Source organism: Bubalus kerabau, chromosome 21 (genome assembly GCF_029407905.1).
Source record: "Bubalus kerabau isolate K-KA32 ecotype Philippines breed swamp buffalo chromosome 21, PCC_UOA_SB_1v2, whole genome shotgun sequence".
Classification (NCBI taxonomy): Eukaryota; Metazoa; Chordata; class Mammalia; order Artiodactyla; family Bovidae; genus Bubalus; species Bubalus kerabau.
The window spans coordinates 52,445,752-52,458,166 of NC_073644.1; the positions used below are offsets into that span (position 1 = coordinate 52,445,752).

The window sequence follows — 12,415 nt, forward strand, 5'->3', positions numbered from 1 at the left end:
ATTGACATATAATGTATTAGTTTCAAGAGCAAAACAATGTATATATTACTAAATGATCACCACAAAAAGTCCAGTTAACATCCATCACCACACATAGTTACACGTTTTTTTTCCTTGTGATGAGGACTTTAAAGATTTACTCTCTTAGCAACTGTTAAAGTCACAGGACCGTGCTATCGCGTGTAGTCAGCATGCAGTACACTGCATCCCTGGGACCTGTAACTGGGAGTTTGCACCATTGGATGACTCTCAGCCTCCACCTCTGGCAACCATCAGGTCTCTGTTTCTATGTTTGGTATTTAAAGATTCTACATGTAAGTGTAACCATACAGTATTTGTCTTTCTCGGTTTGACTTCATTTCACTAAACATAATGCCCTCAAGGTTCATTCATGTGTCACAAACAGCAGAATTTCTGTGTATCTGTATCCAAGTTCCCTACATCCATTTTCCATCAATGGACACAGATTATTTCCATTTCTTGGTCACTGTAAATAAAGGGCACTGTAAATTGGGCTACAGATATCTTCTTGAGTTAGTGATTTGTTTCCTTTGGATAAATACCCAGGAGTAGAACTGCTAGAGCGTGTGGCAGCCCTAGTTTTACTTGTTGAATAACCTCCATACTGTTCCCACAGGCACTGCAATGAGACGCACCCCAATAGTGTACAAGGGGGTGTACGCGTTGTTCCACACCCTCGCCAGCACTTGTTATTTCTTGTCTTTCTGGTGATAGCCCTTCCTAGTTTCTTCCTCCCTTTTGCTGCCTGAAATGCATCTGTGCTTTGGACCAAGAGGTGGAGAGTCGCACCCTAGAGATGGCGGAAGGCTCAGAGGAAAGGCCTTGAGTCCCACCAGCCCGAGAACACCCATCTGTGGACTTTCTATCTCCTTGTGAGATATTTAGTTGCAGCTGCACTAATCTCGGAGAAGGCAATGGCACCCCACTCCAGTACTCTTGCCTGGAAAATCCCATGGATGGAGGAGCCTGGAAGGCTGCAGTCCATGGGGTCGCTGAGGGTCGGACACGACTGAGCTTCACTTTCACTTTTCACTGTCATGCATTGGAGAAGGAAATGGCAACCCACTCCAGTGTTCTTGCCTGGAGAATCCCAGGGACGGGGGAGCCTGGTGGGCTGCCGTCTATAGGGTCGCATAGAGTCGGACACGACTGAAGTGACTTAGCAGCAGCAGAACTAATCTCAGTTATATAAACACTGATGCCATGTTATCCTTTTATACACACATATCTCTTTTCTTAGCTGGATTATATGTTCCTTGAGGAGGAACGTGATGGCTAAGAACTTCTGGGTATCCCATTTAATATCTAGCTTTGCGATTGGTTTTCACAACAATCTGGTCTAGGGCCAAGGTCTGCTGAGTATGTCTCATGTGTCTGCTTTGTAAAAATCGAAGAGACTAAGTATTTGTCTCCAGTGGTTACCACAGGGCTGGAATCACTCACCTGTGTCAATCAAAGACTGCAGGTCTAAATTTAGAAAAAGCTTGCACTGTCTGGAAGCGAATTTCTTTTGGAGATTATTACACAGCTTGGTGCTGTCAGAAACGCTTTAGACAAGTCTGCTGTTCTCCACCCTAACTCACACCTTCACTTCCAAATCCTCTGCTTCTTGTCTGGGACCCTGGGCATCCCCAGAAACAAGCAAGTTGACCTGCATCGAGGATCTGTCCACAGTGCGCTATGGTTGTTAGCAAAGACTGTCACTTGGGGTGGAAAGCACATTTATTTCAAGATTAAAAATAGTGCCTATCTACTGGCAGTTTCACAGAATTCACACCATGGAACACACTTCCCCTTATTCCTGGCTCCTCTCTCCTTTGTTGACCCTTATCTGCCGAAGTGCCCTAAGAGATGGCTTTCTGTCTGGCCCTTGCATGAAAGGGTCGGTGCTCACAGAAATGATGTAATTCCTCAGGTGATGGAGGGAAATGAGGAGGCTTGGCCACTGAAATGTTTGGTGTGTGTGTGTGCTTACTCACTCAGTCATATCTGACTCTTTGCAACCCCATGGACTGTAGCCCGCCAGCCTTCTTTGTCCATGGGATTCTCCAGGCAAGAATACTGGAGTGGGTTGCCATGCCCTCCTCCAGGGGATCCTCCCAACCCAGGGATCGAAGCCAGACCTCCCAGGGAAGCCTAAAATATTTGGTAGAATAGTCAAAACAGAATTTGGGGAAATTTTTAAATAAGTTTATTTTTTAAAAAAATTTTATATAGACCATTTTAAAAGCATGACACGACTGAGTGACTGAACCAAACTGAGACATTCATTATTTCCAAGCCCCATACCCTGTGAGCTGATCTCCTTGAATACAGAGATTGTGTGTATATGTATTTAGTAGCTCAGTCGTATCTGACTCTTTGTGACCACATGGATTGTAGCCCGTCAGGCTCCTCCTCCATGGGATTCTCCAGGCAAGAATACTGGAGTGGGTTGCCATTTCCTTCTCCAGGGGATCTTCTAGACCCAGGGATTGAACCCACATCTCCTGCATTGCAGGCAGATTCTTGACCACTGAGTCACCTGGGAAGATATGAGTGTAGGAATGGGGGTGGGGAGACACGCGGCTGAGTGACTGTTAGTTCTCTGCTCCCCTCAGAGATGGCTCCAAGTTACAACCTATGTGGGAGACATAAGTGAGGCTCCGTTTTCCAGAACACCCCGCAGATGAGTGATGCCTTGTGTTTCCCGAGCAGCTGGCCTGGCCCCAGGTCCCTGCTCTCAAGACCACCTCTCCCTACACAAAAAGCCACAGCTCCTCAGCGTCCTATTTAATACACTGTGCTGTTGTGTCCTAACCTGCCTCTCTGCCTCCCTTACCCAGTAGGCCATCTACCCTGATGGGCCATCTGTTTCTAAGGCAGGTTTTCCACTTCCAGACCTCTAAGCCTCCCTTCCCTCCCCTCTACCCATCAAACTACCACACCCTTCAAGGCCCTGCTTATGTGTCACCTCCTCCAGGAAGCCTGCTCTGAATCCTCCAGTTGGGGTTAGCAATGAGCTAACGTAGAGGCTTTCACTTCAAATGGCTTGTACCTTTGCTCTGTACTTGACCTCCTTTGGTCTTGCTCACCAGAGGCCGCTCCTGGAGAGCTGGCTTATCACTCTTCTCCCTAAATCCCAGGTGTGCTCAACAATGTTGAAAGATGACCAGGCCTATCTTGTGAAAGCCCTCTGTGGCCTCCCTTGGCATTGGAAAGTCTGAACCTGTCTTTAAGATTCTGTGTGATCTGACCTCTTTCCTGCCTTATCTGTAAACTGCTCAAGAGTAGAGACCAGAGGAAGACACACTGTGTGTGAATCAGCTCAAATAGCTGGGCAAGCAGTGGTGAAATGGCTCAGCCCCCATCCCCTGCACCTGGGGCTTATTGGGGCTGCCAGGCTGGACCACTGGAGTGGCCTGGAGGAAAGGCCTTTCATTTTCCTTGCAGGAGGAATGAAGTAAAGAAATCAACAAGACCTACTGTATAACACAGGGAACTCTACTCAGTGTTCTATAATAACCTATATAGGAAAAGAATCGAAAAAAGAATGGATATATCTGTGTATGCATTTCCCTGATGGCTCAGATTATAAAGAATCTGCCTGCAAGGCAGGAGACCTGGGTTCGATCCCTGGGTTGGGAAGCCTAGAGAAGGGAATGGCGACCCACTCCAGTGTTCTTGCCTGGAGGATCCCATGGACAATGGAGCTTGGTGGGCTACATACAGTCCATAGTTGCAAAGAGTCAGACACAGCTGAGCAACTAACATACATATACATACCTGAATCCCTTTGCTATACATCTGAAACTAAAGCAGCACTGTAAATCAACTATACCCCAATATAAAATAAAAATTAAATTAAAAATTAAAAAAAAAAAGATGAACCCTTAGAGATGCCTCTTTTTTCTCCTCTTGGAAGGGGTTAGACACATAGGAACAATAACCCCTTCCCTTCTGACACGGTCTGGCTCATACTGACTCAAGGACCTCTAAGAATAACTCCCTGGAAGAGTGCTTTGCAGCTATGGAAAGTCCCCACAGTCCTTCCTGACCCCTTGGCCTAAATTGTCTGCTATATCCGGCTTCATGGGCTTCTAAAGGAAATGTCCACATATTTGGGATATGATTCTATCTGATGCCAACCTGATACTAGTGGCAGCTTCAAAATTCCGCAGGGAGGCGGAAGTCATGCATGAGAAGAAGCCAAAGTCCCTGACCTAGAGTCCTAGGCCTAGGAAGTTATAGAGACATCTAGTCTACCAACCTTGGCCATGGGCTTGTTGCAAGCTGTTTTCTTTATCTGTAAAATAATGGGGTGGAATAGTTAGAAGGAGAGTTGGATTCTCAAACTTTTTTCTTCTTGGCCATGAGGAAGAAAACCTTTCTTCAGTGAAATGCTGGCAGAAGAAGCCAACCAAGTGAGGATACCCTTGGAGCTTCTGCTGTGTTTGAAATGCAAAATGGAATCCTTTTCTTCATACTCCTTTCTTAGCCTAAGCAGAAACCCCTTGGCTCCTTTGGGCTCTGTTTAAAAACCCATCAATATGACCCAGCCATTCTGAGTATTAACCAAAGAAAAATGAACAAAAAGTGGTATACAAATGATCATCAGAGCCTTTTTTGGTAATAACCTCAAACTGGAAGCAACCATGATGTCCATCAACTGGTGAATGAATAAACAAATTATGTATTTGTACAATGGAATACTGCTAAGCAACAAAAAGAGTGAATGAACGATTGATATATGCAATGACATGAATGGATCTGAAATCATGATGCTGAGTTGAAGGAGGCCAAACCAACAGAAGTGTCTGCTGTACGACTCCATTTGTATGAAACTCTAGGAAATGCAAACTGACCCGTAGTGACTAAAAGCAGATTGGTGGTTGCCAGGAAAGGAAGAGGATGATTCCAAAGAGCACTTGGAAACTTTAAGGGTGTTAGAAATATTTCATATCATGATTAAGGTGACAGTTTATAAGTGTATATACACATACCAAAACATATCAAGCTGTATACTTTAAATTTATTGCATGTTAATTATACATCAATAAAGTTGTAAAAAATAAATTATAAAAAAGGCCAGGAGATTATTCTATCTTGGAATGCTAACTTAAAAAGCACAAAAATCTCATCAAGTTCTCACCAAAGCTAGTGCTGGGACCTTGTTCCCAGCAGAGTCGTGTGGTAATGTTGGACCTGATCCCTGTCTGCCGCGCTCAATGACCCAGCCAGCGAGAGCCTGCAAAGTATTCAGGAGGCTCCCAGAGAAAACCTCGTTGCCCTTCTGCTGGCAAATAGCATCAGAACCCACACTTTTCCATTTTCAAGTGACTGCAAGTGAGAGTCCCATGGTCTGGTCTGGTGCGTCATCACCAGCAGGCCTGGTCTTGCTCCCGTTAATGAGCCTTTCAAAAAGTATCCAACTCCCACCTTCATCCTCATCGATTTTTGTTTCTGATTAATGTTTGAATTGTCTTCTTGGAAGGACTTGTTCCCACCTGGGACTTGCTGAAGATGATATCAGAGGACCTGTCCCCTGGAGCCACTTCTCCAGAAAAGGGGTCAACATGCAGTCAGCAGACAGAGCTGGGTGCTGGCTCAAGAATTTTCCAAACAGTGGAATGAAATGGAAAAAACACTCTTGTGCTGCCAGGTGGAAGTCGGAGAAGGAAAGCAGACATTACTTCCTTTTCTGCTAACTGCCTCCAGGTTCCTGGCAGGACTCAGAGGTTCACTAGGAAAGTACACAATAAGATTTTGGTTTGATTGCTTTCATTTTTGATTTTGAATTCTTTCTCGGTACCTGTTAGAGCCTACTGCTCTGCTGGGTGCTGGACAGGAACCTCATGGTTGAGTGAGGTGATCTGATTAGAAACAAGATCTGGTGTAAGGAAGGACAGGTAAGGGGCAGGGCAGTCACGTGCGACTTCAAGGCCACACCAAATATGTTCTAAGTGTCTTTATGCCTCTAAAATGTTTGGAATTAAAGAAAGGGGAACCCATTGGCCTAGAATCATCAGTCAAGGAGGAAATAGTCAAGCCTTAGAAAACACAAAGAAGAGGAAGTAATGGTAAGAAAGTCCAAAGATAAAGGCAGAAATAAGTATAGTAAGAAAAGTTGAGTGTGACAATAATTATGTAAAAATTGAAAAAATATAAAACCAGAAATACACTAATTCTATATGTAAACATATCCCACCAGAAATATACATAAACTGTCTACAGGGAAATTCCTCAAATTGAAAACAAGGATAGTATCTGATGAGGTCATGGCATAATCAAGGAGGACTTTATGTATATTGTTTAAATATTTTATAATTAAGTCTTTTGAAGACCTCTGTGAAATTTTCTTTTATCATGTATTTTTCAACTTTTAAATTATGATAAGTATACATAACATAAAATTTACTCCTGTAACTACTTGTATGTGTACAGTTCAGTAGCACTAAGTACAATCACATTGTTATACTACCATCATCACCAACCACCTCCCAAACTTTTTCATCATCCCAAATAGAAATTCTGTGCAAAAATTAAACAATTACATATCCTAGCCCTGGTAACTGAGAGAGTCAATTCCTAGGCAGGTTGACAAGAAGTCTGGGGTCCCCAAGGAAGAGATAGGGGTCAGGAGTTCTCAGTCACTTCAGTTCAGTCACTCAGTCCTGTCTGACTCTTTGTGACCCCATGGACTGCAGCACATCAGGACTCCCTGTCCTTCACCAACTCCTGGAGCTTGCTCAAACTCATGTCCATTGAGTCGGTGATGCCATCCAATCATCTCATCCTCTGTCTTCCCCTTCTCCTCCTGCCTTCAATCTTTCCCAGCATCAGGGGCTTTTCAAATGAGTCAGCTCTTTACATCAGGTGGCCAAAGTATTGGAGTTGCAGCTTCAGCATCAGTCCTTCCAATGAATATTCAGGACTGATTTCCTTTAGGATGGACTGGCTGGATCTCCTTGCAGCCCAAGGGACTCTCAAGAGTCTTCTCCACCACCACAGTTCAAAAGCATCAATTCTTTGGTGCTCAACTTTCTTTATCGTCCAACTCTCACATCTGTACATTATTACTGGAAAAACCAAAGCTTTGACCTTTGTTGGCAAAGTAATGTCTCTGCTTTTTAATAAGCTGTCTAGGTTGGTCATTACTTTTCTTCCAAGGAGCAAGCATCACTTAATTTCATGGCTGTAGTCACCATCTGCAGTGATTTTGGAGCCCAATAAAATAAAGTCTGTCACTGTTTCCACTGTTTTCCCATCTATTTGCCATGAAGTGATGGGACCAGATGCCATGATCTTAGTTTTCTGAATGTTGAGCTTTAAGCCAACATTTTCACTCTCCTCTTTCACTTTCATCAAGAGGCTCTTTGGTTCTTCTTCACTTTCTGCCATAAGGGTGGTGTCATCTGCATATCTGAGGTTATTGAAATTTCTCCCAGCAATCTTGATCCCAGCTTGTGCTTCCTCCAGCCCAGCGTTTCTCATGATGTACTCTGCATATAAATTAAATAAGCAGGGTGACAATATACAGCCTTGATGTACTCCTTTCCCGATTTGGAACCAGTCTGTTGTTCCAAGTCCAGTTCTAACTGTTGCTTCCTGACCTGCATACAGATTTCTCAAGAGGCAGGTCAGGTGGTCTGGTATTTCCATCTCAGTCACTTCAGTTCAGCCACTGCACTGAAGGTCTGGTATTTGACAATTTTCCACAGTTTATTGTGATCCACACAGTCAAAGGCTTTGGCATAGTCAATAAAGCAGAAATAGATGCTTTTCTGGAACTCTCTTGCTTTTTTGATGTTGGCAATTTGATCTCTGGTTCCTCTGCCTTTTCTAAATCCAGCTTGAACATCTGGAAGTTCACGGTTGATGTATTGCTGAAGCCTGGCTTGGAGAATTTTGAGCATTACTTTACTAGCGTGTGAGATGAGTGTAATTGAGCGGTAGTTTGAGCATTCTTTCGCATTACCTTTCTTTGAGATTGGAATGAAAACTGACCTTTTCAGTCCTGTGGCCATTGTTGAGTTTTCCAAACTTGCTGGTATATTGAGTGCAGCACTTTCACAGCATCATCTTTTAGGATTTGAAATAGCTCAACTAGAATTCCATCACCTCCACTAGCTTTGTTCATAGTGATGCTTCCTAAGGCCCACTTCAAATTCCAGGATGTCTGGCTCTGGGTGAATGATCACGCCATCATGTTTATCTGGGTCATGAAAATCTTTTTTGTATAGTTCTGTGTATTCTTGTCACCATTTCTTAATATCTTCTGCTTCTGTTCGGTCCATACAATTTCTGCCCTTTATTGTGCCCATCTTTGCATGAAAAGTTCTCTTGGTATCCCTAATTTTCTTGAAGAGATCTCTAGTTTTCCCCATTCTATTGTTTTCCTCTATTTCTTTACATTGATCACTGAGGAAGGTTTTCTTATCTCTCCTTGCTATTCTTTGGAACTCTGCATTCAAATGGGTATATCTTTTCTTTTCTCCTTCGCCTTTTGCTTCTCTTCTTTTCATAGCTGTTCATAAGGCCTCCTGAGACATCATGTTGCCTTTTTTGCTTTTCTTTTTCTTGGGGATGGTCTTGATCACTGCCTCCTGTACAATGTCACGAACCTCTGTCCATAGTTCTTCAGGCATTCTATCATATCTAATCCCTTGAATCTATTTGTCAATTCCACTGTATAGTTGTGAGGGATTTGATTTAAGTCATACCTGAATGGTCTAGTGGTTTCCCCCACTTTCTTCAATTTAAGTCTGAATTTGGCAATAAGGAGTTCATAATCTGAGCCACAGTCAGCTCCCAGTCTTGTTTTTACTGACTGTATAGAGCTTCTCCTTCTTTGGCTGCAAGGAATATAATCAATCTGATTTTGGTATTAACCATCTGGTGATGTTCATGTGTAGAGTCTTCTCTTGTGTTGTTGGAAGAGGGTGTTTGCTATGACTAATGGATTCTCTTGGCAAAACTCTATTAGCCTTTGCCCTGCTTCATTCTGTACTCCAAGGCCAAATTTGCCTGTTACTCCAGGTATTTCCTAACTTCCTACTTTTGCATTCCAGTTCCCTATAATGAAAATGAAATCTTTCTTGGGTATTAGTTCTAGAAGATCTTGTAGGTCTTCATAGAGCCATTCAACTTCAGCTTCTTCAGCATTACAGGTTGGGGCATAGACTTGGATTACTGTGATATTGAATGGTCTGCCTTGGAAACAAACAGAGATCATTCTGTCATTTTTGAGATTGCATCAAAGTACTGTGTTTTGGACTCTTTTGTTGACTATGATGGCTACTCCATTTCTTTTAAGGGATTCTTGCCCACAGTAGTAGATATAATGGTCATCTGAGTTAAATTCACCCATTCCAGTCCGTTTTAGTTTGCTGATTCCTAGAATGTTGACATTCACTCTTGCCATCTCCTATTTGACCACTTCCAAGGAGTTCTCAAGGAGGAGAGAAAGAGAAACTTTTTTTTTTTTTTCTAGAGCCCAGAGCTGATTTTTGTACAACAAAACAACTCATCTTGCTCAAGGATATGTTTTTCCTTAAAACTCTGTTCAGTTCAGTTCAGCTCAGTTCAGTCACTCAGTCATGTCCAACTCTTTGCGACCCCATGAATCACAGCACGCCAGGCCTCCCTGTCCATCACCAACTCTCGGAGTTCACTCAGACTCATATCGATGGAGTCAGTGATGCCATCCAGCCATCTCATCCTCTGTTGTCCCCTTCTCCTCCTGCCCCCAATCCCTCCCAGAATCAGAGTCTTTTCCAACGAGTCAACTCTTCGCATGAGGTGGCCAAAGTACTGGAGTTTCAGCTTTAGCATCATTTCTTCCAAAGAAACCCCAAGGCTGATAACAACAATGTATCCTGCTTGAGGACATGTTTCTCCTTCTTGAGACCCTTTTGACTAATCCTGTCATCTTGAAATGTATCTTATGGGAGTGGGTCTTATAAGACCTACAACCTTGAGACATTCTTTTGATTTACTGTAATAACCAATTGAAAAATTATATAACTCTCTTGCTAAGACTAGTGAGGGGGGCACTCTCTGTCTCCCTTCTGATGTCTATGTCAGAGGCTTTCTCTGTCCCTTTATACTTTACTAAAACTCGGCTACACAAAAGCTCTTGAGTGATCAAGCCTGGTCTCTGGTCCCAAAGCTAAGTCTTCTTCATAGATCATGAATCCATCATTGTTCACCATAAGCTATCATAACCACCACTCCATTTCTGTCTCTTTGAGTCTGACTGCTCCTGGTACCTCATATACACAGAATTATACAATCATCTGTTCTTTTGTGTCTGGTTTATTTCACTTGGCATAATATTTTCAAGGTTCATCCATGTTGTGCCGTATGCCAGAATTTCATTTCCTTTTCAGATGGAATAATATTCTATAATATTCTATTGTATAAATAACATATTTTGTTTCCTATTCATCCACCCATGGGCATTTGGGTTGTTGCTACCTTTTGGCTATTGTGGATAATGCTATTATGAACATTGGTGTACAAATATCTCTTCAAGACCTTGCTTTCAATTCTTGTGGGGATATACCTATTAGGGGAAGCACACTGATTGAAACCGCCCACCCTGGCGAGGCACCATAGTAACCATTTGCATGAGTTGTTTTACAGGAGGTCCTGCTAAGGAACATGGAACTAATAAGCCACCACCAACTGGAAGAATTCAGGAAAGGTCAAAAGGAGACACCAGATGTCTGACCACCTCCCAGAATCCTTCTCTCTGGCATCCATCTTGGCTGAACAAGGCGTGCACCACCAGGAAGGACTCTGAGTCAGAATGATTGGCTAAGGACAACCCGGAAACTAATCCCATCACCATAAAACCTGAGACTACAAGCCACATGGCAGAGCAGTTCTCCTGGGTTCCCTTACCCTACTGCTCTCCACCCGGGTGCCCTTTCCCAATAAAATCTCTTGCTTTGTTAGCGCATGTGTCTCCTCAGACAATTCATTTCCAAGTGTTAGACAAGAGCCCAGTTTCGGGCTTGGAAGGGATTCCCCTTCCTGCAACATATCCAGAAAGGGAACTACTGGATCATATGGTAATCTATGTTTAATTTTTCAAGGAAACACCATACTTTTTTTCACAGCAGCTGCAGCATTTTACCCACCAACCATGCACAAGGGTTTCAATCCCTCCAGTTCCTAGCCAACACTTCTTACGTTCTCTTTACTTTTTTGGATAACAGCCATCCTAATAGATGAGAAGTGCTACCTCATTATGGTTTTGGTTTGCGCTTCCAGCATGTGAAAAGGTAGAGGAGCAATGAGAGAGAAGGAAAGTTCCATCAATTAACATGTTAAATAAGGACGTTACAACCCCTTCCCCACAGCCTCTGCCCAGGTTAAGGGCAGTTTGCAAGTGGGGGGCCTGCTTGTTTCCAAGTAGTGGGGAAGACACAGTTTTAGAATGGGTCCAGACTTGCTTGGCTCTGGGTGCATTTCTAGAAATGCCCCTAAATGGCTGTTAATTAACCCATAGAGTTTAAAGAGACATTCTAACAGGGGTGTGAGCAGTCTGGCTGTCTTCACTTACTGAGCTTTCCATTAGCAGAGTGAATTCAATAGCTTTTTCTCCGTGCCCACTCACCCCCATCTCCAGTCAGCTCTGTTACCAGGTTTCTGATCCAGTGAGGAGCCGCCCTATGTAAGATGCGGCCAAAGTCAGAAGCAGCACTAAGATTTCTTGGCTGATCTTTGCTATCTTTGAGATCAAAAGCTCAAGGCATTTCAGTAAAATGACTCTTTCTTGATAAAAACACATTCTTGACTAATTTTGTTCCAACAGAAAGTTGAACTGGAAAACTCCCACCTGCACCCTTTTTTGTCTCACTGTTTTTGAAATTCAGCTTCCTGGGGTAACACAGTGTTTATTAGTTTAAAAATAAATAAAATCCCCTTTAAGTTCCCAGAAAGAGCATGTTACTGCACTGGGAGATTTCCAGTTGGGGAAAGTGACCTCCAAGTCATTTACTCAAAATCTTGATACAATTGCAATTCCATTCAAGAAGCTTGAAGAGCCCACTTTTCCTCCTGAGGGGACTGTCATCTTTTCTACCTGGCAAATCTGCCCTTCAAGACCTGGCTTAGCTCACGTTCTGGAGCCTACGAGCCGCAACAAACAACTATGAGGCCTGTGAGCCCAAGAGCCGGTGCTCCTCTACAAGAGAACCACCGCAATGAGAAGCCTGCACACCGCAACTGGGGAATAGCCCCTGCTAGCCGCAACTAGAGAAAGCTCACACACAGCCACGAAGACCTAGTGCAGGAAAAAAATAAAAGATCTGGCTCAGGCATCATCTCCTTTGTAAAGCCTCTCTCAGCTCCTGAGAGAGTCCAGGAGTCCGGAAGTCCCTCCTCCAGACTCAGGCAAGCACCT

The 12,415-nt window shown here is 43.4% G+C and overlaps 1 long non-coding RNA gene across 1 annotated transcript in view; it reads left to right on the forward strand.

Annotated features, from left to right (window-relative positions):
- The window catches only part of LOC129635911 (uncharacterized), a 30,944-nt gene extending 19,981 nt beyond the window's left edge, over positions 1–10,963 (forward strand). The window contains exon 2 of the long non-coding RNA XR_008706529.1: positions 10,648–10,963. This is a non-coding gene — a long non-coding RNA (uncharacterized LOC129635911). The remainder of the gene's footprint in view (positions 1–10,647) is intronic.
- Positions 10,964–12,415: the final 1,452 nt, after the last annotated feature.